Genomic DNA, 26,945 nt, shown 5'->3' with positions numbered 1-26,945 from the left:
GCCCACCTACCTTCTTGTTTGTTAGGGGGACCCTGGTTGACAATGGAAAACTTGGAGGAAAAGGATGTTTGAACCTCCATTGCCCACAAGAGGGCGCCAGAGGCAAAGAGGACTTGTTCTGACTTTTGGTAAGATTTATCCTTTTTCAGGAGTGGAGGGACTAGTACCGGGCTGACTACATCTAACTTTCCTGGGGAGACCATTTTAAAAAGAAGGGTCTTTCTCCAGATTATTCTGACTTAAGATCTGGGGTAGAAGTTAGGCTATGGCCAGGTGCAGTGGTGCCCAACTGTAATCCCAGCAATTTGGGAGGTAGAGGCAGGAGGATCACATATTCAAGGCCAGCTTCAGCAACCTAGTGAGGCTCTCAGCAACTTAGTCAAACCCTGTCTCAAGATAAAAAAATTAAAAAAGGGCTGGGAATTTAGCCCAGTGATAAAGCACTCCTGGGTTCCATCCCCAGGAACTCCCTACCCCCGCTGCAAAAGCCCCCACAACCAAACACCACCATAACAACAACAACAACAACAACAACAACAAAATGTCAGGAGGCAACCTCCACACCCACACCCACATTTTTGGCAGTGCTGGGGAGGGAACCCAGGGTCTCAAGTACTAGGCTGTACTCTACCACTGAGCTACACCCTCATCCTAGGAGAATATTTTTGAAACTGCTCCCTAAGGGACACTGATGCACAGTGGGATTTGCAGTGTGTTCATGTGCTTGGTTATCAGCGCCCATCTAGAACCTTCCCCAGCTCTCAGGGAGACAGTGGGAGAAACCACCGCTCCTGTTTGTGAGGAGTTATGGGACATTCACCCATGCAGAGGGCCTCCTCTCAGGGCCTGGCTCTCCCCAGTTCCCACACTGGATTGCTTCAATGACCCCAGAAACAGTTCCCTTCCCTTCTACTTCAAAGATAATGAAATGAAGGCTCTGAATGCGGAGGCCATGAAGCTGGGATGTGGTGCCAGGCCTCCTCGGCCTCAGAGGCCAGGTTCACTCTGCCAACAGGCTGGGCACTGCGGCACACAGACTGGGGCCAGGATGGGCTCTACTCTGGCTTTTTTTGCAGAGGGTTCTGGGGATTGAACTCAGGGGCACTCGATCACTGGGCCACATCCCCAGTCGTCTTTTGTATTTTATTTAGAAACAGGGTCTCACTGAGTTGCTTAGGGCCTCGCCGTTGCTGAGGCTGGCTTTGAACTTGCGATCCCCTTGCCTCAGCCACCGCACCCAGTGGCTTTTGGTTTCTAATTTGAAAAGAGGGCCTCTGTGACAGTCACACCTGGCACCTGACAGTGGGTGGGGAAGGCAAGCTCAGCGGGGTGCATCCCCATGGCGGGGGACCAAGGCCTTCCTGGCCGGGCCTGGGGGACTCACTGGTCTCTGTTGGGGGCTTTCCTCAGCTGGTCAGCGGTGACCCTCCATGAGAAGTTGAAAAATCGCATGGCGTTCTCGAAGTAGAGGTCTGGAACTGCCGTGTACTGAAGAAAGAAGCAGAGACACAGGATGGGAGCACGCCCAGAGGAAACTCAGAAACTTGAGGTGAAGGGATGGGTCGGCAGGCCCAGGGCCAGAGTGTGGGCTTGGAGCTGCAGGCTCCACCCCTCCGGAGGCCTCTAACCTGCTGGGCCCAGCAACAACTGTCTCCTTCAGGTGCCTGACAGTGTCACAGTGTCACAGTGCTGCAGGATGCCCGGCAGTGGTTCCCTTGGGCAAGAAGTATCTCCATCACTGTCCTGCAGGACTGTGATGATGGGTGTGTTCTCCGTGTGTTCTATACCCACACTGGACAATATGGTAGACTCTGGTGACAGGTGGCTACCGAGCATCTCAAATGTGCTAGTGTAATTAAATTTTAATTAACTTAAGTTTTGATGAATTAAATAGCCCCCCATGGCTGGTAGCTAACAAATTGGACAGCACAGATTTAATGAACCACGCTGTAATCTAGCTCTGAAATGTCAGGGGACAGGTGTTATCACACCCCTACCCCTGGGCAAGGCCTCTCAGCTCCTGACAGGTGCAAAGCCCTCCCCCAGGTCCACTCCAGATCTTTATGGTGTACCCAAGGGCTTCGATAAAACACTGGGCCCTCAGGGGCAGGCCCCTGTCCTGTGGGCCCTGCCTGAGCTATCTCCAGGAGACTCTGGGTCTCGCACCATGATGACCCTGGGGTGTCTGAAATTATTCTCAAGAAACATGGCTGCAGAATGAGTCTCCTATTCTCAGAAGTAATTTTAATAGTCTTAGGTTTTAAATAGAACCATGATGAGAGGTTATTATAATTTCAAAAATGCCTGAATTTCAGAAATTTCACTCATGAGAAGATAGGAAACTATCATTTGGGGCAAAATCACAACCCACTTAAAGGGGTGATGTGCTGAAGGTTCTGGCAGCAAGCAGGGAGGCAGCAATCCCCCTCCACCTCAGCGGAGCGTCACCGTGCATTTGGGATGGCTGCCTCCTCGTTCCCATCCCCATCTCAAGGTCAAAATTTGAGGTCCAAGTTTTCTCTGAGGAGGTCGGGGTACAACCCTGAAGACAGGTGGCCGCTCTGGAGCAGGAGCGGGGGTGTGAGGGGCTTCACATTTCTACCCACCCTGTGGTGTTTTAGGGCTGCGATGCTGGCCAGCTGACCCCAGCCCTGTGGGCTCTGGGCTCAGGGTCAGGTAGTCCTGCACCTTTTAGGATCTGTTTCCCCAAGACCTTTTTTTTAAAAAAAAATTTTTAGTTGTAGATGGACATAATATCTTTATTTTTTTTATTTATTTAATGTGGTTCTGAGGATCGAACCCAGGCCTCACGTGTGTGAGGCAAGCACTCTGCCACTGAGCCAACCCCAGCCCCCCTGCCCCCCGTTTTATGTAGTGCTTGGGTTGAACCAGTTGGAGTCATGATGCGTTGCCAGCGTTCTCCCGCTGAGCTAATCCCCTGATGGCTGTCATGATGCCAGATCAGTCTCCCTGCCTCCAGAAGCCCTGGGCATCCAGCCAACCTTGGCCCCTCCCCATGTGGGCACTTGGGATGGCAGGGCGTAAGCCACTCACGTCGTTGAACACTTTGTCCAGTTCCTTGGGGTCCATAATGAAGTTGGGGTAGCCTATCATGTTGTAGATGGCGTCCGCCTAGATGGGAGGGACACAGAACTGAGCACCCGCGATGCTGGCCAGCTGGCTCCAGCTCTGTGGGCTCTGGGCTCAGGGTCAGGTCAAGGGGCGGGGGATCAGGCACCTCCCCACTTAGGACTTTCACATCTCTTTTTGGAAACATTCCCTCCTTGCCTAACTTATCTTTTTTTAAAAAAATATTTATTTTTTAGTTATAGGTGGACACAATATCTTTTTTTTTTTACTTTTATGTGGTACTGAGGATCGAACCCAGTGCCTCACAGAGGCGAGGCGAGTGCTCTACCGCTGAGCCACCATCCCAGCCCCCAGTTAATCTTTTGGGTTTCTGATTAAATGTTGCTTCCCCAAGGGAAGCTGCTATGTTCCAAATGTGTCCCCAAAGTTCAAGTGTTGGAACCTTTGGCAGGTGATGAGGTTCTGAGGCTCTGTCCCCCACTGCTGGGGAACTGGGAGCTGTGGAGGGAGCGGGCACCACAGTGGCTTGGTCCACCTCTCTTGCGTGTGCTCTCCTGCCTGTCCACCTTCAGCCAAGAGATGTGTGACACTGGGCTTCAGGCTGTCCCCCCAGCCTGCTAGACTGGTCACAAGGCAGGACAGCATCCATGCGTGCCCAGGGGACAGGCTGGCCTCTCCTAGCCCTGCTCTCTCTCTGCTGCTCTCGCCCGGTGCAGGAAGCCTGGGTGCCCGAGCTCCCGGGCGGCCGGCCTCACCTTCTCCTTGGCTGACTTCCGGGTGTCCTCATCCATCCACTTCAGCGTGCTCAGGCTCTCCTCAAAGGCCTTCTTGATCTCCAGGATTATCTCGCTGGCCTGAGGAGACAGATGTTGCACCCTCAGCTCTGGGCACTGGCCCCCTGGATGCAACCAGTGCCCCAGGCAGGATGACACTGGACCCGAGGTCAAACTGAGGTGGGCTCAAGGCCTCAGGTTCTGCAGAGCGGGCTAAGAGGGTGGCCACGGCTGTGCTTCCAGACCATGTTCCTAACATGGACATCCTGCGAGATGAGACGGGCCTTCCGCGCACTGGTCTCTGTGGTCGAATGAGCTTGGATGTGCCTTGGGGAAGCAGAAAGGTCCACAGCAGGACTTTTCGGAGCCTTTAGCATGGTGGAGTACTCTTTTGGAGCCATCCAGAAGACATGGCCTCTCCCAGGCTGATGGGATCCTTTTTGATGGAATAGAGCTTTAATACCCAGAGAACTTGATCTGAGGAGCACTCAGAAAGGCCACACTCAGGGCGCAAATGGCAGCTGTTGAGGGTGACGATGCATGGGCAGACCCGGGGGCCAAAGATAGAAGATGGAAGGATTCTGGGGAAGGGGAAGGCAAGAGCCGTGGGGCTGGGGCCAGACAGACCTGGATTCAGATTCTGCCTCAGCAGATGTGATAAACAATTGCTGCCATTGACTGTAGCTTATTTTGGGCTAGGTGTTCTTTACGTGTAGCATCTCATTTTGTTATGGCCAGGCTGTGTGGGCAATGACCACACAGACTCCATTTTGCCCTGAGACTCCACATCATGTAAGAAATGCTTCTCCCATGGAAAAGCTCTGCCTCTGCACCCATCAGCGAGTGGTTGCCTAGCATAGCATGTTAGGTGACACAGATGGCAATTCTTATACAACGTAAAAGTGTCCCCTCTTCAGTTCCCATTTTTCTTGGACAATCTACCCTGTCAGAGGTGGACTGTCTAGATGTTAGTAGCCATTCTTTAACTTGTCCTTGACTAGGGACGTTTTGGCCCACCCTCTTTACTGCTTATAATTTTAGATCTTATGATGTTTGTTTATGGTTTTGAGTCATAGCAACAGCCACTTATGCGTTAAGATGGTTTTGGACTAAAAAAGGTGTGCTCGAACCCTGGGAGGGGGTGGAAGGGTGTGGACTAGCAGCCTGGCCCTTGGCCTGTCTCTTCCTTTAAGATCCACTTGGTGATTTATTGCAATCTCACCTTAACAATTTAACACCCCTTTCATGTCCCAGGTGAGGGGAGAACACCGCTCAAGTCGCCCAGCCAAGTGACAGAGCCAGAATCTGAGCTGGGGGCTGGCTGTCTCCCCAGCACTCAGCCATGATGATCCTCTACCTGCCCGAATAATTCTGTCACCCTCAGAGTAAGAAAAATGTCACTTCCAGGTCAACATTACCTGGTGGGGTCCTTCACAGCCCCAGGAGGTGGAGATGGCTGTGGTAGCCTCGTGGGGTCACTGGGAAGATCAAATTAAATAACACAAACTAGCCTGGCCCTCAACCACGGAAGTCATTTAGTAAGTCATACCCTGCAGCCTGAGAAGATGGCCTCTGAGTTAAAGAAGGCCCCAGGATCCTGTGGCCTGGAGCAGGAAAGGCCCAGGGCAGAGCAGAGTGTCAGCTGTCAGGCTGGCAGCGGGGTGGGGGTGGTCCAGCAGATGCGATGCCCACTCTGTCCACAGGGGAGGTACTTACTATGTTCTTGCTGTCCTCGGCGAAGGTCGCTTTGACAAACCGTGGGGCCCAGGGCAAAGACCAGGTTGTTTTCCGTGTCACTCACGCAAAACTTCCAGCGAGGAAGGCAGGTCTGGAAAACACGAGCGCAGAGGGTCACTGGGCCCAGTCCTCCTTCTCCCAAGGCCTGGCTGAGAGGTGGCGCCATCAGAGGCCTGTGCTTCCCCCCAGAACTCCAGGGAGACAGACCTCTTCTGGCTGCAGAAGTTACTTTAGGCCACAGACACCCCTCATGGCCACCATCTACTGTCTCCTGAGTACCAGCCTCTGTGCTTGGCACTTCACGAAGGTCTGCCACTGAGCACCCCTAGTGGGCAGGGATGGGCCACTGGACAGACAGGAAGCAGAAATTCAGTAAGGGCAGTCACTGGTCCAGTAGGTGACAGTGGGTAGGGGTGCCACAGGGATGGGGACTCTGACATGCCTGGTCCTCCATCTGGGGCTCCCGCCAACTCCACCTGGTCCTGCCTCCTGGAGGACACAAGGAATCTTGGAGGCGCAGAACCTCGGGAAGCTGCCCGTCCACCTGAGCAACGGCAACCTTCCCAGAAGGCCAGGGGCCCAGCCCCATTTACAGCCTCCTAGAGAGAGAAGGCCACAGTGACATCACAAAACTTCAATGTCGGCTTTTTTTTAATGTGCTAAGGATGCCAGGCAAGTGCCTCACCACTGAGCCACATGCCCACCCCAACCCCAGCTCTTTCCTTATATTTTATTTTGAGATAGGGTCTCTCAATGCTCATTGCCCAGAATGGCCTTGAATTTGCAATCCTCCTGCCCCAGCCTCCCCAGCAGCTTGGATCACAGGTGTGTCACTGCGCCGGGCTTAAGTTAGTTCTTCCTCAGTCGCACCCACAAGCAGTGCTAGCCCACAGGACACCTCAGTATAAACCAGAAATGGTCCTTGAGCTGCAGCTCCCCAGATCATGGGCTGATAAAGAGCACCAGGAGGGTTTCAGCCTCGCTGTCCCCCTGCCCGGCCATCCCTCCATGGACAGTGTGTATGACCAGGTGTGATGACCCTGCTTATGGAAACCGGTCTGGCTGCAGGGTCCTCTTAACCCTGAGGAACACGCGTGACAACCAGCTCGGGGAAGCCTGCTTCACACCAGCCCTACTGCAAACTACCCAAATGCCCATCGGCAGACAGATGGATAAACAAAATGTGGTGTTTTTCTACAGCGACATACTACTTGGCAGCACGGAGGAACCAGCTACTGAGAGATGCCACAACATGACGAATTCCACAGACTCACTGAGCCAGGCGGCCAGGCAGGCAGCGTAGGACTCGGCTGCCCATCTACAGCACCTCAGGGAGAGGCAGGAAGGGGCCTGAGGGCATGCCGGGTAACTGGGTCACGGAAACCTTCTTTGTCCTGACTGGGCTGGTTGTCACACGCATGACTTCATTGTCACAAATCAACCAACTGTATCCTTCACCCACACTCTCTGCACATGCGTGTGTATATTGTTTTTAAGTGCTGGGGGTTGAACCCAGGGCTTCACACATGCTAGGCGGGCTTTCTTTCTTTTTTTCTTAATGGGGTGCTATGGATGTAACCCAGGGCCACCCTAACACCACACTAAACTAGTCTATGTCTCAAATTTTTATTTTGAGACAGGGTCTCCCTGGAATTATCAGAGTGTGCCACCATGGCCAGGTATACTGAATACTCTATTGTATGTAAATTATGACTTAAAACATTTTTTTTCTAGTCAAGAAGGAAGGGAAGGCCATTCTAGTCTAAGTGTAGCCCCTGGATTCTGCTTAGCTGTCCCAACCTGTGTCCGTTTCAATGGCTGCTTTCTGCTCCCCTCTCCCTCCTGCCCGCCGCCCTGCCAGCCACTGGGCAGCCCACAGCTGGACACAGACTTGGCCTGGATATGCTGAGGCCGAGCACATAGTGGGTCACAGCTAGGGAGTCTCCAACTTTGAGGCTGGGCAGAGGCTCTGACGGCTGGATCACAGGGAGATTCTTATTGTCTTCTGCCCAGCGTCTCTGGAGAAGCCCATTCACTTTACACACACGCATTTGTCCCCTGAGTGACTCCCCTGCTCGGGGACTGTGCCAGGTCTCAGGAATTTAGAGCTGAATCAACGGCGGGCCTGCCCTTGAGGACTCTGTGGAAATGCCCAGAACATTCAGCAGGAGACAGAGGTGCAATAATGATGTCAACAGCCGTGACAGCATCGAGCGCCTGAGAGCCCAGGGTGTGCAGGCCACATGCCTAGAATGCTCCAGGGAGACTAAGGGAGAGGAACGAGGCACAGAGAGGTTAAGTCACTGGCCCAAAGGGAGCACCCAGGGAGTAAGTGCTGCGGTGGGCTTGAGCTCAAAGAGTCTGACTCCAGTGACTTCCCGCAAAAAGGCCACTCTGACTGCCTACGACAAAGTTTTTGGAATGAGGAGAAAACTCTTTGAAACAAGAAAGGGTCAGGCAGGTTCATCTGACGTGGGGGCCACCTCCGGGCAGAAAAGGAGGGGGCAACAGGCCCCTGAGGAGGCTGTGCGACGTGTAGCCTCTTCACTGTAACCCGAGGAGCACCATCAGGGAGTGGAGAGGGGTCCCTCCTCCCCACCAAGATCTGCGGATTGTAGGCAGGTAGCACGAGGACAGCAGGCCAGGCGTGCAGCAGAAGCTTCCGCCTTTGGAACCGACTTTATGGCCTGAGGAAATGGAGCCCAGGGATCACCTTTTCACAGATGGGAAGACTGAGTCCCTGCCCCATTTAAGTGACCCGCCCAAGGCTGTGTGGTAAGAAGCAGAACCTCCCATTCAAATCTCTGCCCAGCCTCCCCTGCTCTGCAGCCGGGACACTCCCAGCCATTCTCTGAGCCTTAGGTACATGAGGGCAGGTCAGCCCTGGCACCTCCCAGGCAGGCAGGGCTCCTGGGCACAGACCCATCCCACCCATCTTGGTATTCCCACACTGGGCTTGGGGCCTGGCCCATGGTGACAGTGCAGGAGTAACTGTTTGTTGGATGCGTAAATGAGATGGGGAGGCCTCATTCTTGGCATCAGAATTCTTGGCATCAGCTTCCTGGGCGAGAGGGAGGGAGGGAGGCCTGGAAGCCTCTTACAAAAGGAGCCTCAGAGGTTTGGGGGCACTTAAGATGGGTGGAGCCTACTGAGTCTGGGGCCTGGGACTCCTGCTCCCTGAGAGAACCTGGATCTGGACTGGGTTCCCCTGACCACAAACAGGGAGGATAAGAATCAGGGAACCCTCGTGAGCAGGTGTTTGATGTGTTTGATGCTTCTGGGGAAGAAGTCCCGACCTTTAGAGTCACAGTTACATAAGGAGTGCGCTGACATCTCCACGGGGAAGCAGCTGGAGGGACAGAACAGAAACTACCTTCTCTGCAAACCAGCTGAGTTGCTAAGAATCCTCTTTGTGCTTTGGCTTGGCATAACCACCTCCTTCCAGAAGCCTCTGCCCACCCTGGGGGCCTAAGTCCCCATCAGTGTTCCCATGACCCCAGATGGACTCTCAGTGGCCTCTTCATTCTCCTCCTAGACTCAACCCTCGTAAGTGCCACAGCCCTGAGGGTACAGTGGTCTTACCAGCCCCAGGGCAGAGCACACAGTAGGTGCTCAGCATGAACCCAGGAATCACTGTCGCAGCTCACCTTCTTGGTCCCATACATGACTTCCATGAACTTCTCGTCAGCATCCTGAAAGCACTGGTCGAGGAAGGAGCTCGTTTTCCGCACCAGGTTCCAGATCATATAGTTGTTCAGCAGGATGGGGAAGAGGACACTGGCTCAGAAATGCCTGGGGCTCCCGAACAGCCTCACCCTGGCCTCCTTCCTAGCCTACCTGGGGCTCGGTTGGCGGCTGCCTTTCAAGCACATGGAATGTAACTCTCCGAGGAAAGCCTGGTGCTCCGCCTAGAACCCCCCAGTGTCCGGTGCAATCACTTGCATACCAGCAGTGCTCAATACATGCTGCTGCTTAGCTGCTTTGTGTCTGAAGCTGTGAAGCCGCTGCCTAGAGACTTGCCTGGTGGTGTAGGCTACAGTGGGGAGGAGGCTGCCATTCCCTGCTGAAGGCCAGACAGGAAGTAGAGGCCTTAGAGCAGCAGGGGCAGGAAAGGAAGCTCTGGCCAGCCAGGTTTCATGAAGACAATTCCCATGTTCCACCCACAGGGCACAGGGAACCTATCTGTGGCTGACCAACTGACCATGCTGAGTCAAGTTTGCAAAGATGTTGCCTTAGTACAAAGATGTTCACTATATTCACCATCTATCCTCAACCGGAATCACCCTGAAAGTCTGATTACGGGGGAGGGTATGGCAAATATTGCATGTACAGTTGATGGAATTCTATGCAACTATAAAAATGATCCTCAGAGGGTTTGGGATGGCACTGGGAAATATTCATAATGAAAGTCAAGGCAAGACTTGGAGCGGTGGTGCATGTCTGTAATCCCAGTGGCTCGGGAGGCTAAGGCAGGAGGACAGTGAGTTCAGAGCCAGCCTCAGCAACAGCAAGGCCCTAAGCAACTCAGTGAGACCCTGTCTCTATATAAAATACAAAAAGTTTGGAGATATGGCTCGGTGGTTAAGTGCCCCTGGGTTCAATCCTCAGTACTCCTACTACTAAAATAAAAACAAAAAGTCAAGGGAAAAGTAGATTATCCATCTAGTCACATTAAGGAGAAAGAAGAACTATGGATTGGAAACCTCTCTTCCCTCACACCTTCTCTCCCTGATATGCACACACACAAACACCCCCCAAAATGACCAAGAGTAGTATTTTGAATAATTTTACATTTTTCCTATTTTCTGTATTTTTCAACATTTCTATAAGCCTTTGAAATAAAAAAATAAAATAAAATAAAAAACCCGTAAGTATTAACCAAAAAATTATGGGTGGTATTGGCAGCGTCCCGTTCCATGCCAGGAACATGTTAAAACATGAATCAATTTGTGTGATTCTCACGAATCCCCTGCTTGGTAGGTGCTATCTGCATCTCCATCTTATGGGTGACAATATGACCCCAACAAAGGACAAGGGACATGCCCACAGCTACACAGCTGACTGAGGGCAGCAGGATTTGAAGCTGCCCAGGGGACCAGCACCCTCTGCTGCCTCTCGGGGAAGCCCACCAGGGTGCAGCACCCTGCGTCCAGCCGCCCTGCCCCTCCTGCCCCTCCTGCCCAGCAGGGCTGCCGGCCTCACCATCTGTCCGTGGCGTTGATGAGGGCGGAGACCTGCTCCAGGTAGTCCTTGTCATAGACCACGATGGGCTCCGATGCGTTGATCTCCACGGGGTGGAAGATGGCGTTGAGGAAGGGCAGCCAGTTGATGGCCGGTGCCAAGGTCTGCAAGGGAAGGGGACAGCGTGAGGCTGGAGGGTGGCTTCTCCTCAGCCCCGTCTTCGGGTGTCCCTCTGAAGGCATCATTGTGCCTCTCTCTGCCCTGGGACCACGGTGCAGATGGAGCTCCAGGCAGAGGCTGGCTGGCTGGTGAGTGCTGCTGTGGACAGCGTCCCCAGGAGCCAGAGGCAAACCTCATCTGAAGCGGAACCAGGTTGGGATGAGAGGCTGCAGCAGGCACAGCAGCCACCACCATCACAATGCCCTTCCCATGCGGCATGTGCCACTGCCCAACTGACCAAGCAGTGGCCACAATTATCCCCATTTATAGAGGAAGACATGGAGCCTCAGACCCCTAACAATTAAGAATCAGGAGATGGGCTAGGTAGCTTTCCTGGTGTAGCTTTCTTGCTTATGAGCTGTGCAACCTTTAATAAGTTAATGTGCCCATCTGTGCTTCAGCACCTCATGTGAAAAACAGGGATCATCATGACAATGAGTCCCGTATATCTGGTAACTAGGAGGGTCACACACAGAAGCCAGCACTGTCCCACTCAACAAGGGTGTCAGCAGCAGCAGTCTGCTGCAGAGGATCCAACATTCAGGAGGGCCAGTGTTGTGGGGTAAACTGTAGTCCACAGGTGAGGCTGCCGAGGGGGGAGCTGGGACAGCAAAGTCGGTGATGATTGCAGCAAGAAGGGAGAAGCCTGCAGCTCAGCCCTGCACACACCAGGCCCGCGGCTCTTTGTGCTTGTTTGTTTCGGGGAGTTATTGGGGTCTGAACTCAGGGCCACTTTACCACTGAGCCACACCCCCAGCCCTTTTTATTTTGAGGCAGCTAAGTTGCTTGGAGCCTCACTAAGTTGCTGAGGCTGGCCTTGAACTCTTGATCCTCCTGCCTCATCTTCCCAAGCCTCTGGGATTATAGTAGGCATGCACCATCATGCCCAGTGGCAACTCTGTTTTTTTTTTTTTTAAGTATTTTTTAGGTGGACATGATGCCTTTATTTTTTATTTATTTATCTTTATGTGGTGCTGAGGATTGTATCCAGTGCCTCACCCGCGTTAGGAGAGCGCACCACCACTGAACCACAACCTCAGCCCCAGCAGCTCTGTTTTAAGGACCTAAAATGAGAACCTGTACCCAGGGCTTTCCAAAGAGACACTTGGCTTTTCATAACTATCAGCTCCCAACAGATCTCACTTTCCCTTTGGCACCCCAAGGTGCCCTGCTCAGAGGTGTCTCCCCCAACACCTCCACATCACGGCCAGCATCTCCTGCAGCAGCAGCCTCCAGCCATGCGAGCTATCCCTCTTGAGGTTGCAGATTTTTGTTATTAAGTCCTACAACATTTTAAAAATAAATTGTGGTAAAATATGCTGCACATTTGTAATCCCAGAAACCCAAGAGGCTGAGGCAGGAGGATCTCAAATCAAGGCCAGCCTCAGCAACCTAGCAGGACCCTGTCTGAAAATGAAAAATAAAAAGGGCTGGGGATTTGGCTCACCCAGCTGCAGATGACTTTTGCAAGACTGTGCTTTCCACTTCCCACCCCCACCTGTCTCTGTGAGTCCGACGCTGGCCCGAGCGGCCCAGCTTAAGTGCAAACACATAGAGATTCGGGCTTCAATGCTGGCGTGTGTCCCTTGGTGTCACTTCCTCAAGCAGAGCTGTGCAATGTGTCTGCTCTGGCCCTGTATTCCCCACATGTTCAGTTATTTTTAGTGTGTAGTTTTACAGAACATGAGGCTTTGGGCTGCATATCTAGTCTTTTAGCAAAGACACCTCTACATGTCAATCACTTGGATGGGCACCTGAATTAGCTAGCAAATCCAGAAATTACGATCATCGCTTAAGACCTTCCAAAAGTGGCCCTGGGCCTGGCAGATTTCAAACTCCATTCTCTATTCTCTTGAAAGAGCAAAATGTAAGACAAATACGGGAAGTGAGAAATGCATTCCCTTCATACAGGAAAACCATACCCATAAAGCCACCTAAGATCCACCCCCGCCTGCTGGGACAGGCTGTCAGTCACAAGACCCCCAATTCACAGAGGCTGAGTTTGCTGATCAGGGAAGGTGACTTTCCTGAGGTTATATGGTTTACTGTGGGGGTTAAATAAAACTCAGGGCACTCATCTCTGGGTGTATTTGGCGGGGTGCTGGGGATTGAACTCAGAGCCTTGAGCAGGCTAAGCACAGGCTTTACCACTGGGCTCCACCACAAGGCCATTGTTCCTAGGTTTATTTTTTTTTTATTTTTTAATTTTTTTGGGGTTGTAGATGGACATAATACCTTCCTCTATTTATATGTGGTGCTGAGACTTGAACCCAGTGCCTCACACGTGCAAGGCAAGCGCTCTACCACTGAGCCACAACCCCAGCCCCTGCTCCTGGGTTTAAGTGGACATCTAATCCATTGGGGAACAAACATCTCAAAGAACAGATGAGGCTGGGGACAGGGCGGGGGCAGCTCCCAAAGGCGGTATTGTGCTGGTACAAGTCATTGACCAGTTCTCATTAGGGGGCTGACTGGCGTCATCCCTGGGTGAATGTTCCCACCAACACAGATGGCAAACCCCCATGAGGCTGGGAAGAGAAGCACACAGTGGGCCCAGAGCCGGCAGGCGCCAGCACAGCCCCGCGACATGAGCTGGGTGACATGAGCTGGTGACATTGAGCTGGGCGTGAGGAGGCCTAGATCAGAGTCCCCAGCAGGAACCAGCTCTGGGCACTGTCTATCCTTTCCCTAAGATGGGGTCAGTGACCCTGCCTCCAGAGCTGACTGCCGCAGGCCTCTCAGCCTGGCCTCCCCCGTGGCCCGGAGCCTCCCCTCTCCCTGGCAGGAGACCCTCAGGCCAATCTCTACATTTCTGTGGCCACAGAATTCAGAGGTGTGTGATGAGACCTTCAAACTGGGTCCCACAATCAGGGTCACCTGAATGCATGGCCTGGCGGCAAAGACCCTGGGAAAGTGGGTTAGTTTACCGAATGTCACCAGTTACAGGGCTCACGAGAGCTTTATGAACTGAGGTGGCGGATCCCTGGTGCAGGGTGAGGCATCAGGTGGGGAAAACCCTACTACTCATCACAAATCTGCTCGTTCCGGGAGAGCAGAGTCCTGACAGGGCAATTCTCACAACTTGGAGATAAAGAGGCTTGTGCTGACAGCAGGACGTCCACATTTCAGTGTCTTGCTTTAGTGAACTCCTGAGATGCAGGTGCCGAGATTCATCTCCATGGATGTGGCAGTTTTGTTTGTTTGGTTGGCTGGTTGGTGCTGGGGAATTAAACTCAGGGTGCTCGACCACTGAGCCACACCCCCAGCCCTATTTTGTATTTTCTTTAGAGACAGGGTCTCACTGAGTTGCTTAGCACCTTGCTTTTTGCTGAGGCTGGCTTTGAACTCACTATCCTCCTGCCTCAGCCTCCCAAGCCACTGGGATTACAGGTGCGCCTGGCTAATGCAGCAGTTTTAATGGACTAGGACACTCTGCCCTGACTCAAATCCCCTAGAGGCAGGCCTGAGAGCTGCTTCCCACGCCCACAGCCTAGGAGGACCGCTGGGCACCAACCAACTCAGGCCTGAGGAGTGGAAAAGATGAGGGTGCTTTTGGGCTTCATTTTTACAGGAGAAATGGCAGAGGATAGGGCCGAGGCCCAAACAGCCTGCGGGACGGGAGGTCCTAGAAAAGAATGAGAAGGCCCCCCTCCACCCCTAGAGCAGCAGAAGGTGGTCTGACTCATGGCTCTGAATCCGAACTCCACTTGGGGCTAGCCTGGAACACCATTCTGTTACAGCAGGTCTACCCTTGAACCACACGTAAGCCTGGAGTCCCTCTCCTCGATTCATCTTGAGTAGGAGAAGAAAACAAATCTCCAGCTACCAGAGAAGAAGACACTCTGTCCCAGGGTGGATTGATTCAAGTTAATTTAGTGATAGAGACCTGAGAAATATCACCGATCACAAAAGCACAGCACTACTGATATTGACTTCTGGGATGCTACTTTTCCACGGCACATGCCAGTTTACAAAACAAAATCTCATCTTTTGCGTCATGTTATGTCCTCATAACCCGCGGGCAGGCCAGGCAGGTTTTGGGGGCGTCCAGGACTTCTCTAAATGTTAGCCTGTGTGTTTTTTTCATGCACACATGCCCATTTTTCCTGGGTGACAGTCCGTAGTTTTTGAGCTGTTCTCAAAAGACTCCATGACTTTTGAGTTAAGAGCCACTGTCCCTGGTGAAGGCAGGGGGCGGTGTCTCATTTGTCTCTGTTCCCGCACAGAACAGGTGTGAGCAGATGAGCAAGGGCTTTTTACCTGGAAGGAAACCAAGGCTCAGGGTGGGCTCCACACCTGCTAAGGCCACACAGCTCAAGGTGTGACCCTCTGACTCCAGGCCCCCGGCAGGCACTGTGTGGTCTTCAGCCCCTGCTGAAGTTATGACCTTTCCTTTCTTCCATGAAACAAGAGGGCGAAAGCAATGGGGAGAGGCTGCCCCGGGGCAGAACCTGCTGGCCACGCCAGATTGATGTCCATTCTCTGAGCACCACGTCAGAGCCGTGAGGTGAGTGCTCAGGCCGGGCCCCCTGCAGCTGGGGGGCGAACTGCATCTCCCTCCACCTCCCGGCCTCAGAGAGGAAAAACAGTGCCAGATGGTGCCCAACACAGGCTGCTGATCTCCATAACAACCCACTCGAACCACTCACCCTGCCAGCAACCTCCCTGGGGACCCGAGGGGCAGCTGTGCCACCAGAAGGCTGGGCTTTCTTGCCTCAGCCCAGGTCTTTGCATGGGCTGCACCTGTGCCTGGGAGACCCCACCCCCCGCAGCCCTCAGGATAAAGTGTCTCAAAGTCCAGGATCTGCTGCATCGGGGGCCAGGTGGTGCCCTAACCCCCGGGCCCAGCAGCCTCCCAGCTGGACCATGTAGTGCAGGTATCCAGTCAGCCAGGGACTCAACACTCCCAAACTGCTGCCCATTAGGCCAGGGTGGAGCAGGGCTGGCTGTAGCCCTGTGCCTGGGGCCAGAGTGACACACACTTCACCCAGGAAACCCAATGGAAGCATGACTTCCAGAATGAAGCCCATGAGGCCCTGCACACACCAAGGTCCCTGCGGGGCAGGTGTACACTCAGCTTCCCCAGCCCTTCCCCACCGGGCCTCAGCGCCCTGCTTCTCTCGCCCACAGCACTAGGCAGGGAGACTGGGATTGTTTCTTAGTGTCCCCACCAGACCAGAAGCACAGGAAAGCGGGGCCCAAGTGGCCCCTGATACATCTGTCAGATGGAGGAGGAAAAAAGGGCAGGAACTTCCTCCTCAAAGGAAGAGGGAAAGGATGGGAGAGAAGCCGGGAGAAGACCGACCAGCAGTGGAACCCACTGCAGGCACAGGGCCCGCCCCAGCAGAACAGCAAGGGCCACCAGGCGCTCCTGCCTGAGGGCAAGGAACAGGGAGATCCGTGGGACCACTCTGCTCATTCCTCGGAGACCACCAGGGCCCAGGAGAAGCGGGTCAGCAACAGCACACGGGCCAGAAAGAAGGAAGCAGTAGGAAGTCCACCCCAGGCCCTGGAGGCCTGAGCAGCCACCAGGGGGCAGCCTCGGCAAGGCTGACCTACGGACAGGACAGCAGGTCTCCAGTGAGTCACAGTGAGTCACACCAGTTTCACAGAAAGTACAGGTCTGACTCCCAGTTACGCCTCTGGATATTGCCTAGGGACATGGTCAAAAGCTGAGCCAAGCCTGAGTCCCAGGGCTAGCACCCCTGCCCTCAGGAGCCTCCGGGCCCTCACCATGTCTCTTCATCTCCTGTTCAGCAAAGGGAGAAGCAACGTCGGAATCCACACCCCACCTTTACTCAGTGCTCGATGCTGGATGACTGGGAGCTGCTAGGGAAACGCTGTCACATGAAGCAGCCCGGCGAGGGAAGAAGCCTGGCTCTGGAGTCCCTTTGCACTCTGTGGCCACCAGCAGGTCATCTTACTTGTCTGAGCCCCAGTCTATCTGTAACCTGGGCATAAACACCTCCTTCCAAGGGTGGCTTTAAGGTCATGATGAAGTGGGTATGACCCCTCCCCCAAGAGCCCTGTCCGACTCTGTGTACTCCAGTGGCCCTGCCCCTGCAGTAGATGGCACACAGGGTACCTGCAGCTTGGTGGCCGTCACTTTGTGGTAAATGAGCTCCTGGTACTGACGCTTCTCCTGGGGGATGGTGATATTGGCCAGCGCTGTCTCAAAGTCCAGGATCTGCTGCATCTGGGGCCGGATGGCGTCCTCATCCCCCCCGCCCAGCAGCTTCCCCAGCTGGACCATGTAGTTCAGGTATCCGGTCAGCACCTGTGGGACCCAGCACCCCAAAACTGTCAGTGGCTGCCACCTGCCGCCCAGTGGGCCAGGTGAGGCCGGCCCAGCTGCGGCCCTGTGCACGGGGCCCAGGAAACATGCTGGAAAACAGCTCTGGGGAGGATTCTGCCACTGTGTGTATTCACTGGCGCTCCTGGTAAAGCCCACCGCCTCTGGGCACACACAGGTCCCCGAGGCTGGCTCCTGCTGCTCTGGCCCTGCCTTTAGGGCTCGTCCTCAGCCATCTTCCTGTTCTGGAAATGCACCTTTTCTGAACCACCCTCTGCCACCACGTCCCTAGAGCTGAATCAAGTCCTTTCTCGGCTCCCTCTGCCCTGATCACAATGTATACAGTTGGCATCTAGTTGGGTGGTCAGTTAAGTAATGTCTCCCTCTCCTACTGGACCTCTAGCCCCGTGGACAGGTGAGTGAACCTCAGGTGGGCCGGGCAGGGGAAGGGAGAGCTGTGAGGGGTTGGAGGTGATCTGGTTGTGGCTCTGGATCTCCCCACTTACTGGCTGTGTGACCTTGAACAGGTCACTTCTGTCTCTGAGACTTATTTCTTCCTCTGTATAGGGCAAGGTAAAACGAATATCCATTTGACAGATAAAGCAAATGATGTTCAGAGAAGCTGAGTGACTTTGTGGTGACTGGAAGGGTTAGAGGTGAGGTATATAAAAGGTCTGAGACCCTCAAATGGTGGAGGCTGCTACTGCACCTCTCTACAATGGGGACAAATGACACCTAACCCCTGCCCTTTGTGCCCACAGTGCCTGCATATGAACTAGCGAGCCTGGGGGCATCCCTCCCCTGACTGGGCTGCCTGTTGCCCATCAGGAAAGTGATACCCCTGTGTTCCCCCAGCTTCTAAGACCTGCCCAGGTATGCTGTGGGGGACACGGTGGGAGAACCACTGCAAAGTCCCACTCATCTTCTCGTTTTCAGTCTTGTTCAGGTAGTAATCTCTGGAGGGCAAGCCCAGGCCAGACTGGTCCACCTAAAGAGGGAGGCAGAGTGAGAGGAAGGCCCTGCTGCAGGCTTGTGTGTCTCCTGCAGCCTCTGCCTGCCCCAGGACTTCTCATACCAGGCACTGAGGACCAGCTCACGTCCCAGCAGGAGCACAAGCCGGTAGCCAAAGTCACAGATGGGATCACTCAGTGATAAGACAGACATGTTCCTGCCCACCTGTGGGGTCAGCTGCAGGGACCTGGGCCCTTCTGAGGGCTGGACAGAGCCCCCTTCCTCTTCAAACACCCCTTGGCCTCAGCAATGCACTCTACTTCTCTAAACCCTTCCCAAGTGGCGAGGAGCCAACACAGGTGACTTAACCTTAACCCAAGTTACTTAACCTTTCTGATCCCCAGGTTCCTCGCCCAGAAAGTTAGGGAGATAACACCTAACCTTTGGAGCTGGAATGAGGATTCAAGAGGACAGTGTCAGTACAGGGTTTCCTGAGAGTGGGGCAGGCAGAGGAGGGTCAATTCCTGATGGCTACCATTGGAACATTCTGGCCACACCTTGACTCAACTTGGGTAGCTGCTTTTATAGTTCATTAGGATGAAAAGGAAAGTGTAGCTCAGTGAGGTTGATGCTTGTTAAGGTCACACAGTGAGTGGCACAGTTGGGCTGAGAACTAAGCCTTTATGACCCCTAATCTGGGGGCTCTCCTGGGTGTGCTGATCCTCAGCCTTGGGCAGGCTCTGGTGGGAGAGATGGACCAAAAGCATTCCAAGCAGCACCACAGAGCCAGAGGCTAAGGGAGGGGACAAAGAGGTGGCTACAGCTGTGCCCAGGAGTTGATATCACTTGTCATTTCTGTGGCCCATGATGAGCTGCCCACCGAGATGCCTAGTCTGCCCTCTCATAGTCTCTTGCCTGTAAAAATCTCACTGCTTGGGGCTGCCAGAAATAACCCCGGCTTAGAAACCAGAGCCTACTGCTGCGGCCCAGGGCAGGTCTCCCTCCACACCAGGAGGCCACACGCTTTGCTTCCCTGGCCCAGGCCTGCTCACCTGGATCACATTGCTATTGGAGTTCTTAGAGTCTGCACTGACATAGACAGAGAAGAAGGGTGAGGTTCGGTAGTGGGCAGTGACCACCTGCAGGGTGTCCTGGAAGTTGTCCTTGGCCCAGGGACTTGTGATATTCCAGCCTCCGAGCTGGAAGAAGGCAGAGCAGATAGGGAGGGGAAGGAGCCTATATGCAAATTCTGGTTCTGCAGCTGACTTGCTTTGTGACCCTGGAGCAGTCATCTGACCTCCGGGAGCGTCCAGAGCAAATGAAAGGGCTTCTGACCTGTGACCTGGAGACCCACGGCGGGAGCAAAGACTCATCCTTAACAACTGAGCTGTGAATCCCAGAGACTTTGCCCCCTGTGCTGTTCATTTGTTGGACAATCAATCACAAGAACGTGATTACTATTAAGACATAAATCCAATTGTGACTACGGGAAATAAGGCTCTGTATTTTGAAAAAGGCTGATAAGCTATGGTCTACCTTGGTCTCTCTCCAAGTTGGGACTTAAAAAAAAAGTCTCTTTGGTCCTCCAGGATTGGCACACACTGGCACATGGGGCCTGTGCCAGAGAGGAGGGACTGGGAGAGTCCCCTTGCCTGCAGCAATACCTTCCCTGAACTGAGATAGGATGGGGAGCCCTTGAGCAAGCAAAGGGTGGCCAGAAAAGCTGTAGCCATCTCTGTCTGTGCCAGGCAGCCTGGCCCGGAGGGAAGATTTCTCCTGGGCTCAGGAGCAAGACGAGGCCTCCAGCCAGCAGGTCTGGCTCTGTTGCTGGCCTAAGACTCCCTGTTGGTTTCTCTGGAACAACACACACCTCTCGCACACTCACACCCACCTCCTGAGGAAAGGGAAGTTGCAATCCAGAGGAAGAGATTCCCAGTGAACATCGTCCCCAAGGCCCATGCAGATGCACTGAGACACTTAGATGTCCTCAACAGATGCTGACACACAACCCCACACATTACAACAGACAGTCCTCCCACGCGCAGACGTGCATGCACACGCAGTGGCAGACAGACAGGCTGCTTGTGCCAGCTGGGTGCGGAGGCTGGAGGTGTGGGGTGGCTGAGCACCAGTGGGCCTGAGAGCTGCAGCCAGAGGGGCTGGCAGAAGGCGCAGCAGGAGGGAGGCGAGAGTGTGTCCCAGGGACTCACCTTCTCAATCAGCTCCATCAGGGGCTTGGCCCTGAGCTCCTCGATCCTGGTTTCATTCATACATGTGCGGTAGTATACTTGGGCCTTCCTTTCTGCCTCACTCGAGCTGGCTGTGGAATTTTCTAGAAGGAGAAGAAATAGCAGATATTGAATAAGCCCCCATTTACCTGCTGGGGATCCCCAGGCAAGTTTCTTTTGGAGCCCCGGTGCTCCCCACTATGAAGCCGTCAGGGCAGCTGCTGTCAGGGAGCAGCCAGCCCCAGCGGGTATGAGTGCCCCCATCCTAGCTGGGTGCAGATCAGGAGGGCATGCCCTGTCTCTGCCCATCTGCTGATCAGGCCTGAGGACCTGTCCCTGGGATGGCAGCCCGGGCCCACCTAGCAGGACAGTCGGCATCCCTGCCAGCCAACATGTGGCAGGAACTCCCCTGGCTGGTGCTGGGACAGAGCCATGTCTCGGCTTCAGATCCCAGCTCACTTTCCTTGTGAGAAACACTGGGGTTGAGTGAAGCCTGAAAGGCCTCATTCACTGTGAATTGACTTTCCACTTCCTCCTCGGGGGGCCAGGCGCAGTCAACAGACCTGCGGAAGACTCCAATGGCTGTTTTCCCCGTCCCTCCCCAGCTCAGGCCAGCAGCACCTCATCCTCTTTGGTTCCCAGACACCCACCCACCCACCCACCCGGAGACTTCCTTCCCATCCCCCCTGTCCTTAGCCCCTGGTCCAGAGCCGCCTGCTGAAGGCCACCCTCCTGTGTTAGCACAGCACGGAAGGTCCCCATCTGTACCTGGTGAGTTTGAGTACTCAGGTCCCCAGGACCTACTATGTGCTGGGGCTTCTGGGCCTGCATGTTTGTCTCAGAGCTCCACTCCAGACCCCGTCAGATTCCTGGCCCCTGCGTCCATCTGTCCAGCTTGCTCCCACCCTGGGCTGGCCACTTGTCCTTCTCTCAGATTAGTTGCTCTCTGACTTTAAACCTCTTCCTTTGCTTTCTCCCAAGATCTCTCCAAACCCACCTCCTCCATAGGCACCTTTTTCGTGGGCCTCTATTGACCCATCCATCCATCCATCCATCCATCCATGGGACGCAGAGCAAAGGGTTGCTCTGTGCCAGGTACTGCGGGTACACTGGGGCCAGACAACAATGTCCTCAACCCCAGGAGGCTTCGGCATGGGACCCTGCTAAAACCCCACTTCCTTCCATCCTTTCTCAATCTATTTTTTTTTTACCCAGAACCTCTCCTATGTTGCTCCTTCCAGAACATTCTCAGCACTCTGGGCACAAAATTAAGACCTGCTCTCTATCCCCAAAGAGCTTACGGTCTAGCGGGGACATAGATGTACCAAGGAAGGAACACAGCACATAAAAGTGCTTTAACACTGCAGAGGCTCTGGAACACAGAGAAGCACCCCCCTCTGCCTGGGGGTGGGGGGCCTCCAGAGGAGGTTCTATTGGAGCTGGGTCTCAAGGAGAAACAAAGGCGGTCTCCAGGTAGAAACAGGGCAAAGGGCACTGGGTGGAGGGAGTGGACAGCGTGGGGCCAAGGAAGGAAGCAGGAAGGGCCTGCTGCTAGAAGAAAAGGAAAGTGTGTGGCATTCGCTGGGTGCCAAGGACACGAGTCACTTCCTGGCCAGTCTTTAATCAGCTTCTCCAGTCCTCACCCCAGAAGGCTCCCTGTCCCTCCATTCTGGCATAAATAGCACCATGGTTATCACTGGTCAGTGGGCATCAAGCCCAGTCTAGCTGAGATCTGGGAGATAGCCCCGGAAAGGGCACGCGGCGGGCTGGACTGAAGGCAGGTCAGAGCCAAGAGAAGGCCCTGAGTGAGAGATGGAAGTTGGGGGCTTGAACAGGGAGGGGCAAGCCCTGCCCTGGAGATCAAGGGCTGCTGCTGGGCTCTGGAGACACCTGTGTGAGGCTTCCTGGGGACAAAGGAGGGAAAGGGAGCTGAGCTAGGGTTGCTGCCACACCTCCGACTCAGGAAACAGAGCATGGGGCGGCAGAGGGGAGTCCTTCACCTCAGGGGCCTCAGCTCTGTGGCAATGCTTTTCCCTTCCCAGCAGCTAGGCTCTTGGAAGGACAAGCAGGAGAACTGTCATCATTTGCCAGGCCCAGAAGCTGCGCCTCACCATCTACATCTGGCTCCAGTCATGACCCTGAATGCCAGGGCCACTGTTAGGGGAGGTGCTCTGTGCACAGCTAGAGGGCCTGGCATCTCCCTCCTCCAGAGCCCAAGGCCACCCAGATAAGAGGCCCATGGAAGGCTCACCAGGAACAGCCTGGCTGCGCTAATCACAGCACATTCTGAGTTCCAGCTTGAGGCTGCCTGGCCCTTCCTTCCCTAGCACCTGGAGGTCAAGGACACCACCTTCAAGCATGGCCTCCCTCTCTCCTTTGTTGAGAGGCTCCCCAACCAAGCTCAAAGTTCCTCCAGCAACCTGGGGTCCTGCTCACTGGCTTTCCCACAGCTGTGGGGTTTTGGTGTTTGGTGGCCACCAGGCTGGGTGTGGAGATGCACAGATCTGTCCGAGGAAGCTGGCAGCCCAGTGGTGAACAGATGGCAACTAAAGTCACAAGAGTGTTTGATTCCACACAGGGGAGTATGAAGAGAAGGTGCCGGAAGCCATGAGAGGATGATGGGAGAGGCCTGGGAAGGCGGCCAGAGTAAGCCCTGCTTGGGCAGGAGGAGGCTGATGTGGAGCGGGAGTGGGGCTGCGTGGGCTGCCTCGCCCCACATTGTGTCTTAGTCATCCCTGTGTCCCCAGAACCTGAACAGGCACAAAGTAGGCCTTCAGCAACATGTGCTCAAAGAAGGGAGCTCAGCGTCCGTGTTTAACAAGGCAGGATGTCACCTCAGGGGAGGAAGGTGATGGGGTTGGTGCCACCCAGGATTTGCATGGAGAGGAAATGCAGGTGTGTGCTGTGCTATGCCCCCTCCAGGGGCACCGCGCCTGGACCCCGCTTCAGCTCTGGCTGGGGCAGGAGCCCTGGTGGAAGTTCAAGTTCCTCTTCCCACCTCTGCTTCCTGGAGCCCGCGGATTCTCCCACCCCTCTCTTTCCTCACTCAAGGGCTCCAGGGACAAGTGCTGAAGCAAGATGGCCAGGTGGAGGCCACTGGAGTAGATCAGGTGGGCCAAGATGGCGGCATGGGCCAGCAGAGGAGGGGTGAGAGTATCAGGAATGGTGCCAGGCTTCCTCAGCCTGGGCAAGCAGCTGCCTTTACCAGGATGTGGAGCCCGGGAACCAGTGGCAAGTGAAGAGCGTCGGTCTGAAGTTCAGGTTGAGACACCTGGGGATCTCTACCAGACCCCCGAGTAGACCTCTGCCTTGGGCCTCAGCCACTGACTCGTGCGACCTCCAGTAAGTTACCCAACCTCTCACCTATAAATTGGGTGTGGTACTAGTAAGAGCTGCAGTGGGAACTGTTAGGATGAGATGTACACACACGGCCACACTCACACAGGGGTGGCTTGTCCCCAGAGAGGCTTAAGTGGCCTGGGTTCAAATTCCAGGAAGCCCAAGCCGCTGTGGGCTCTGCTCTCCCAGGCAGGCGCCTCCTGTCCCCTCCCTGGGCCTAACCTTCTCCTTGTCTCTGAAATGTGAGGATGATGCTGAATCCCCATGGGCTGTCCACGAGATCTCGGTGTAGGGTCTGGCCTGCAGTAGGCACCAGGAATGGCAACGACACATGGTATCCTTATGTTTTTTCTCCTGCAGAACAAGGCGCCTTCTTTATCAGCTCCCGTTTTCCCCAGCAGGATGGGGCTCCGGAGGCCTGTGACTGTTGGAACTGAGTCTGTGGTTTTTATCTAAAACAAACACAGGTCCTGCCCTGATGGCCAAGTGGGGGCCCCACACGTCCCTGGCCAGGCAGTCCTGCTGCAGCCAGGGAGACCATGAAATTCCCAGCCCCCATCCCGCAGCCTGCCTGGGTCACCGCTCTGCCCCCCTGGGTCACCGCTCTGCCTGCCTGGGCTCATTCAGGCTCCTGAGGAGTGATGTGGGAAAGGGCGTTCCAATAAAAACTCCCAGAGGAAGAAGTGGCCCGATTAAATGGGATGCTGTCCTTCCTCTCCAGGACTCTGGGGAAGTGACTGGGGAAGTTTCTGGAACTCAGGGCCCCAAGAAGGAAGTATCCAGGCAGTTGGAAACTCTGTGGTCTGGTCTCAGGCTGCCAAACAATTTCTATGCCCTTGGGACCCCAGAGTGGCCCTGTCCCCAGAATGTGCCCCGCATGGAGCCAGCATTTCAGAGACACAGCCTGTCACAGAGGGCAGGAAGATGAAACAGCAAATGCGGGAAACATAAAAACAAAACCATGAGCGATGACACAGGGTGACCTGATTCGTTGCCAGATCAGTGACGTGGACACATCTCATGCTGCTGGAATAGCGTGCATGTGTAGATTGGTGTTTGGGATAGAAGGAAGGAGACTGCAAACTTTTCCTTATGATCCCGGTATTGCTTGAATTGTTACAAGCTTGCATTATGTTTTTTTGTTATGCAAAATATATATGATATTGTAGATATTGTAGAGTAAACCTGACAGTACCACTATGTAGCTCAGGCCCTAAGAAGCCCTTGGAAGACTCAACAGAGGCAGTGGGTTGAAGGGGTCTTGAAGGGCCGGGTGGGGGCACTCTAGAGACTCTCAGGTAGCTTCTACATTTTACCTACCTTGGGTGTCTTGAGTGGTTTTCAAAAAGTTAATGAGTATTTGTCAAAGCCAAGGTCTGTCCAGCATGGCTGCATGCATTGTTTTTTTCATATTCTGGCCCTTCCCAGTATTTAGGGTCCCAGGACAGGGGACAGCAGGGGGCAGCAGGAAAAGATCCCTACTGCCAAGGGGTTTGAGTCAGGACTGGGGTGCAGCCGGGTGCTGCAACTCCCTCTGGGTTCCATGGGGCTGATGGGAATTCAACAACATGAACCAGAAATCCAGCTGCACACAAGGCAGGCGGGGGATTGGAATCTGAGGATGAAACCATCAACACCAAAGTCAAAAGTACTTTGGAGAGTCTGTGAGGCCACGGAAGACCCTGCCTATGTGGACAACTTAACTCTCCGATAAGCTGTTAGAACTTTCGTTGGGCCGTAGCCTTAAAGTCTGATGTGGTATGTCCAGCCTTGACTCCATTTGATCACAGCTTTCAAAACTCAGTCAATGCTAGCCAAGGACGATGCTGCATCCTGAAGCCACAAAATAAAATGACCACAGCTATCAGCTCCTGTGTGCCTGGTATATGTCACAGACGGGCTGACGCATCACAGTGTGTTCTGTAGTGCTCAAAGCCCTTCATGATTGTAATCTCAGCTACTTTGGAGGCTGAGGCAGTAGGATTGCAAATTTGAAGCCACCCTGGCCAATTTTGCAAGTACCCTGTTTCAAAACTTTGACAAAGCACCTGCCTAACATATGCAAGGCCCTGAGTTTGATTCCCAGCACCTCAAACAAAACAACTCTACAGTTTGGATGTTATTAATGCTGTTACACAAAGAAACTGAGACTAGAGATGAATAACTCACACAGCAGGACCCCACAGTGAGTGACAGGGCAAAGCCCCTCCTCTGACCAGGCCTGGCTGGCAGGTGCAGTAGGTGGCATCCCCTGCAGCCCATTCCTTAGTGTCCCCATTGGTGCTTACCCAGCAGGTACTTTATGATGGCTTGATTGTGTTCCCAGAGGTTGCTGAAGGTCCCCCAGCGTGAGTGGCCATCAGGCACGGGGTTGGCCTTGATGCAGCCCCCATAGGCATAGCTGAAGAAGACCTGGCAGGGGTCCACCGTGGGGTCCATGGAGTTCAAGATGGAGCTGGTCACTGAGACGCAGGCCTCACTCAGGCACACTGGGGGTGTTCCTGGAGGGGTAAGGGAAAAAAGTCAGTGATGGGCAGGGAGGAGGGTTGGGGAGGGCAGCGCAGGTAGCCTAGGGCCCCCAGCACACAAGCTCCACCCTTGCCCTGACCGAACAGACTAGGAACTGGATAGTCACTAGACCCCGAACAAGAAAGGGTTCAGCAGCTTCATGATCTTCTGGTTTGTGAAATAAGACTTCTGCCCGTTGCCTAAAGTCCCTTCTGTGGCTTTAAAGTACCTAGAGCCCAGGTGCTTTTTTCTCTTTCTAGGGATTGAATCCAGGGGCTCTTCACCACGGAGCTATATCCCCAGCCTTTTTACTTTGAGACAGTTTTGCTAAACTGAGGGTGACTTCAAATGTCCTATCCTTTTACCTCAGCCTCTGACATAATCTGGGATTACAGGAGGGCACCAGCACACCCAGGGGTGCTTTTCCCTTAATCAACCCTTCCTCCACAAAGATTCTCTAACTTCTTATTATTCCCTGACGCTCAACATACTTATCCACTCATTCATGTACTCAGCTACTCCACAAAATCAATACTGAGGCCCTTTGCCGAGTACAGAGTGTGTGCGAGGCGGGGAGACAGGAGGCAGTATTTCCCTTCAGGAGCAGACCCTTTTCTGTTGGGGACA

General features: G+C 54.1%; 1 pseudogene; it reads right to left on the bottom strand.

Moving 5' to 3' along the window:
- The window catches only part of LOC144252334 (endothelin-converting enzyme 1-like), a 35,101-nt pseudogene that overhangs the window by 6,004 nt on the left and 2,152 nt on the right, over positions 1 to 26,945 (bottom strand).

Source organism: Urocitellus parryii, unplaced genomic scaffold, assembly GCF_045843805.1.
Source record: "Urocitellus parryii isolate mUroPar1 unplaced genomic scaffold, mUroPar1.hap1 Scaffold_40, whole genome shotgun sequence".
NCBI classification, from domain to species: Eukaryota; Metazoa; Chordata; class Mammalia; order Rodentia; family Sciuridae; genus Urocitellus; species Urocitellus parryii.
The sequence above is the reverse complement of the archived record's forward strand: the minus strand, read 5'-3'. Positions and strand labels throughout refer to the sequence as shown.